This window comes from Bactrocera latifrons, unplaced genomic scaffold (genome assembly GCF_001853355.1).
Source record: "Bactrocera latifrons isolate USDA-ARS-PBARC rearing strain unplaced genomic scaffold, ASM185335v1 scaffold_41, whole genome shotgun sequence".
Taxonomy (NCBI): Eukaryota; Metazoa; Arthropoda; class Insecta; order Diptera; family Tephritidae; genus Bactrocera; species Bactrocera latifrons.
In genome coordinates, this window is record NW_017537057.1 from 454,834 (window position 1) to 460,833 (window position 6,000).

At 35.7% G+C, this 6,000-nt stretch overlaps 1 protein-coding gene across 8 annotated transcripts in view; it reads right to left on the reverse strand.

Moving 5' to 3' along the window:
* LOC108972603 overlaps nt 1–6,000 on the reverse strand; it is a 228,897-nt gene that overhangs the window by 170,899 nt on the left and 51,998 nt on the right. The window contains exon 1 of one of the 8 annotated variants that reach the window (XM_018939242.1): nt 2,933–3,201. The exons of 6 other annotated variants lie outside the window; for them this stretch is intronic. The gene's annotated coding sequence lies outside the window, so the exon portion shown is untranslated. Of the gene's footprint in view, nt 1–1,372; nt 1,619–2,932; nt 3,202–6,000 lie in introns of those variants that run through there. One more of the 8 variants, XM_018939241.1, reaches the window with a different exon arrangement.

Here is a 6,000-nt window from a genome sequence, read left to right on the forward strand (position 1 = left end):
TCAAAACAATTTGTGTAAATTCATTGCCAGAATTATGGTCCGGTTCATGTGAACATTGTGCCTCACGTTGTGGGTGACATAATCACAGAGCAGGGTCGGCAATCATAAAGCAGAGTCAGTACCCACAGAGCAGAGTCGGTATTGACAGAGTGCAGTCGTTAATATGAGCAGTCATATTGCTACTGTGGAAGAGGGTATCGACGAAGACTGGAATAAGTGCGTCCTCCATCGCGCGGAATAATTGGAACTGTGCTCATTCAATTTTTGGATGATTTTGGGAAAGGCACTTGGTTTGCGTGCTCTCGTGGAAGAATTGAAGCCAATAACCTTCAATCGCGTCGCACGTTTGATGAATGAACAGTGCATCAATGAAGACTAGAATGAGTCCGTGCTTCATCGCGCGGAACAACTGCAGTTCCGCTCATCAAATTTTTCGAAGATCTTGCGGAAGAACCACCGACTTCGGCTTTCACAAGAAATGCACTTTTGGCTGAATTTGTACGTTAGTAAACAAGCTTGACTTATTTGGAGAGATGATAATCGACAATTGAGATGCCGTTACATCTTCAAAAAATCAATGTTTGGTTGACTCTATAGGCAAAGGGAATCCTTGGTCCACATTTCCTCTAAAATAAAGCTGGCCATAATGTTAAAGTCAATAGAGAATGCTATAGAATCATAACTAATGACTTTGTCTGAGGGATTGAACCGTGATATAGCCAACAAAAAAATCAATTTTTTAAAGAAAACTTTCGTTAAACGCAATATTTCGTGTCGTGGGTCTGTGGCGTGTACGATGACTATTTTCTGTACCGTTCCGGCGACAGTCGGGTCTACGTAATCGGAACGGACAGTAAATTATAGTTTTTTATTCAAAGCCATGTGGAAACACAAGACCCATCCAGGGTGATGAATACGAGCGAGTATATACATTATCAAAGCCATCTATAAGAGTCAAAAAAGAAGAGGGAGTCAAAAGCTTAACATTATGGCAGCAGCGGTGACAAACTCAACTCACTCAAAGGACGGTGAACCTACAGACTGATACCGGATATCCATTCGGGGATCGACATATGACATGGGGACCTGGATTTGCACCTAAGCCAAATGCTAAGTGGTCATGGGCGCTTTAGAAGCTACCTATACATATTGCTTTGAAGACTCTGAGAAAATTTGACCACACTCATGTGTCAGTCAACTGAGAACTGAAAAGCTGTATGCGAAGCGGTCTTCTCAATCAATTAAATCTTCAAATTTGGAAAATATTTTTTATGTATATATTTTTTTCTACTGAATATCAACAACACAGTTAAAATAGCATGTTGCAGGTATAGCAAAATTCACCGGTTTTCAAATTATACTACATACACACCTGTAGATTTTGAACTAATTCGTATTTTTCATTGCTCTGTAACACTTTAGGCACTTTAGGTTTGGAAACTTAACACCTGTTCTCATTCCCTCACTGTTTTTTTTTCAACTTAGTATACTTTTATGGCACAGCATTAAAAAGTTTTACAGAAAACGCAGTCGTTTGGTAAATATATTTCTCGGTTTTTTTTTTTAATTTTTGGGGAACACTTTTTCGCAATAAAAAAAAATATTTTTCGATTGTTTTAAAACATTCTTATGAAAATGCTTTGAAATACTCATTTAAATATGTTTTTGTGCAAAATGCCGTGTGATCGGACATACAAAAACCGTTACTGATAAATTTTCGTTGAACAAATAACTAAAGCTACTAAGTACACAGATCCCGGGCACACACAGCGTCTAGCGCGAGAGAGCGCAAATTTTATTACACACGATGGCATACATACATACATGTATGTAGCGCTATATATGCACGCTGCACTTGGGCGTAAACACAAAATTAGCAATAAATAATGCGCCACACACACACTTAGACTTATAAGCAGCTGTGCTTATGCGATAAAGCGCTTAAATCAAAATTTGTGATTTTTTAGAATTTTATTTGTTTGAAATACGAATTGTCAAACTGATACGCGCTGCAAGCAGTTGCCGGGCTGTGCTTGCAATTTCGGTTTTGTTTTTGTTGTTTTCTGTTTTTTGAATCCATTCGTTGCTCGTTGTTCGTTGTAGGCAAATAATATGCTACTTTTTGAATTTTGATCGTAAAACTCGACAGCCAAATCACCTACTCGCCGCGTTGAGGTGAAATTGTGCACTGAGCTTGTGATGCATGAGCGATACGGAGCAAACACACATAAATATCTAGGTATGTAGTTATGTAGTTATGTCCGGACAAAAGTTGATATTAAGGCACTAGTAGATGACAGGCGAAACGGCTAAGCAAACACACAAAACTACGCGAGCACTTAGGCAACCGCATATCTACCTAGTATATGTACCTATATAGCTACCTACAAGCGTGCATGCATACGCACGACATAATGTGTACGCAGATAAAAGCGACTCATAAAGAAAAATAGTAAAGTGAAGGCGGCGCAAGCGGTGTGTACACGTTTGTAAGCGGCGCCGCAGCACAGGAAACACACAAGCGAAATTCTTTGGAAGCGCAACAATTCGCTACAATATCAAAATTAACAACAACAATGGCAACCATAGTGAGTACCATAACAATAACATTGTATTAAGAGCACTTTTGAGCTAAAAAGGCAAAACTAAAACTCAAAACGCTTATCAGAAATAATAAATGCGCGCGATACAGCATGGCCCAGGCGGCTTTGCAGTATACAGAAGCGCATTACACGAAACTTAAGTACACACAAAAGCAACAACAACAGCAATCAAAGTCTTCTTTAATATAAATAAAATATTGAAGATCACACGCATACACTCACAGGCACTATTTTGCTTTCGAACACACATTATACCCATATTAATAGGTTAGTACGTCACCAGGTCGTATGAGTAATATTTTTGTATTTCACTTAACCAACTAACTCACCAACCAAAATAAACTGCGCGCTCACACACAACGGCACAGCTGCCTGCGCTCTCCACATTTGTTCACTCGCGATCACCGTTTAGCACATATTAGGGGCGGCGATTTTCTGAGGCAAGTCAGCTGATCGAAAGCAATAACAACAAAGCCAGCATTTTATTAATTAGCACAAACAAAATACAACCGTAATACTCGCGTAGTTAGTACATATAAAAGCATATGTGTGAGGGCTTATGTTTGAGTCGGGGTCTTAGTATTGTTGGTGTGCGTCCAGCGAGGCGCAAAGCGCGTCTGACACAGTCACCCAATGAAAAAAGCGCCGTCACTATCGATTGTCAGCTAATTTGCGCTTGATTTTGTTTTTGTTGTGCACTTATAACAGTTACTTCGTTATACATATATACATATATATACCGATATATGCATACATATACATATGATGTGCTCACCACATTTGCGTAAGCAAAATAAGTTTTGTTCTTATCAATAAGCAATATTTGTAGCTATTTTACACCACTCAAAAGCAATTTCAATTACGCGTGAATAGGAAGCCAGCAAAATGTTAGTAACAGTAAGAAAAATCTTAAAATCAATCAAGAAGAAAACGTAAACTTCTCTCATACCCTACACAGTTGCATTTTGTATAGCGTAAAATAGTATAAAAAGATATTTAATTGGTATTGTTTTCTCAGGCAATTTTCATGTCAAATTTATAGGGGATATCTTGTCAAATAAAAAGGTTTTCTATATAGGAACTTGAATTTTTTCAAAGATAATAGAGTTACTTTTAACTACAATTTTGGGAAAATATCGCATAATAAAGTTTGTCATATAACAATTTAATTTGTAACGTAAATTTAGATTGTAGCTTTGTCTGTTGTAATAATCTTTGCCAATTTTCGTGACCACAACTCAAATAAATACATTTTCCTTACAAGACTTGATTTTGATTGATAATTTTGCATGATAGCTATATGCTATTGTATACCGATATCGGTGGTTTCAACAAAACGGAAGCTTCTTAGAGAAAAAAGGCCGTATAGGAAATTTCAGAGTGGTATCTCAAACACTGGGACGGTAGATTACGGAAATATGAACATACGAATAGGTACCTCAAATACGACATGACTGAATCGACGCAGCTGGTCACGCTGATCATTATGCAGATATACCATATATTAATGGTATCCAACGTTTTCTCTTGGTCTCAATATTGAGCAAAACAGCACTGAATGTCAACCAACAAGCCAAAAATCTCACTGAATCGGCCAGCAATTAACCGTAGAGCTTTGAAGTCTGCAAAACATATTGGCAAATCTTAACGCTATTTGCAATTTGTACATTTCAGATGATTATATTCACGTTAGTCTTCGGATGCCGAAGAAAAGATCGCTGAGATATGTAACTGCAAGATATTGAGTTCATTTGCAATGGGATCCATTGTGACGAAGAAATGCTAGTCCAAAGTATTTTTGACTTCACTAAAGATCCAACGTTTTTTCTGCAGTTTTATTGAAAGCCAGGCCGAACACAATACGAAATTTCGGAATTCTGATAAATAATCGGCTGATAAAAAAGCTAACATGTATGAGGTCTGAAGTGTGTTAGAAATATGTATGTACATACTAGTGGATTAATAAGAGAGGAGCATTCAAAAAATATGCTCTTGCATACATGGGCTTTCAAAAGCAAACATTCGTCGAGAGAATATCCAAAATTTACCTACATACAGATACAGTTGATACAAAATTCAAACAAACAAAATTTTTGAGGTCTCGTAAACGAAGTACGTCCCTTTAGAAATATTTATAAAGTCTTTGTGAATTGACAAGCGTAGAACATTATTTGTTTCAAATCATCTGCTGTTGGATCCAATGCCTTTCAAAAGTAAACATTCATCGTAATGAGTTCTAAAATGAGCTTTTAAAAACGTTATATAAAGACTCAAATCAAAATAATGGTAAACAACAAAAAATGTAGCTGACCCTTTAAACAAAATTGTGTGTCCTAAAAATCACTTTACTACGAACAATTTGCCTTGGACACACTCTCATTAAGCACAAGAGCTTTGTAAGACTGTTATCAGTTGGGAGCGTGAGAGAAGGTCATATAACCGTGGAAAAAGTGTGAAATCGCGCGAATAGAGAGTACGTAAGTGAAAATGTTTGCAATTAAAGCTAATGGAAACACTTGAGGCTAGAAATTTACGATCACACTGCAGGTGTTTAATTTATTTTTAATAATAAAGTAATTTGTAGAAACTAATTAGTGGAATGGAAAATAAATAGATGGTAGAGAGTTTTTATACAAATAACTTTATGAAATATTATATTTTCAGATTCGTATAAATTTTTTCATTAAAAATTAGAAAAAATTACATGTACTTGGCATGCAATACTAAAAGAAGTTATGTAATATTTGGTGAAAGTATTGTAAAGGCAAGTTATTTTTATTTTAAACTAAAATAAGACTTTTGAACATAAAATAAATTAAAATTTTTAATGCTTTTAATATTATGTATACATTTTTTTAAGTTCACCGGAACTTTTTTAACTGCAACTTTAGAAAGTTTGCCAAACCTTCAAAAAGCAAACGCGTCATCCTCACAACAAAGAAAAGGCAAAACTTGAGCTTAAAAAAATACTTAAATTCCCTTCATTATGCGAGCTAATAGTGCAATAATTTTCTGTGCGAATAAAAAAAGCTGCAATGAAAGGAAAAAGCGAAGGAGGAAGCAAATGTTGCGCGGGCGTCGCACACACACACGTGGTATGTACATATGCATAAAAACTGACATTCACTTTGCATTTGTATGCAATCAAGCTAATATTTTCACTTAGAAAAGAAAAAACTTGCGGAAGTTTGTGCGAAATTTGCAATTATACAATTTGTGTTTACTACATTGGAAAAAAAAAATGCGCAATTGCGAAATTTAAATGGATTAACAGAGTAAAGGGCCTCTGTGGCACAAAGAGGCATAAAGAGAAATAAACAAAATATTAAAAATAAAAAACATATAAAAAATATATAAAAAAAAAAAAAAAATTTTTTAAAAATAAACAACACTAAAA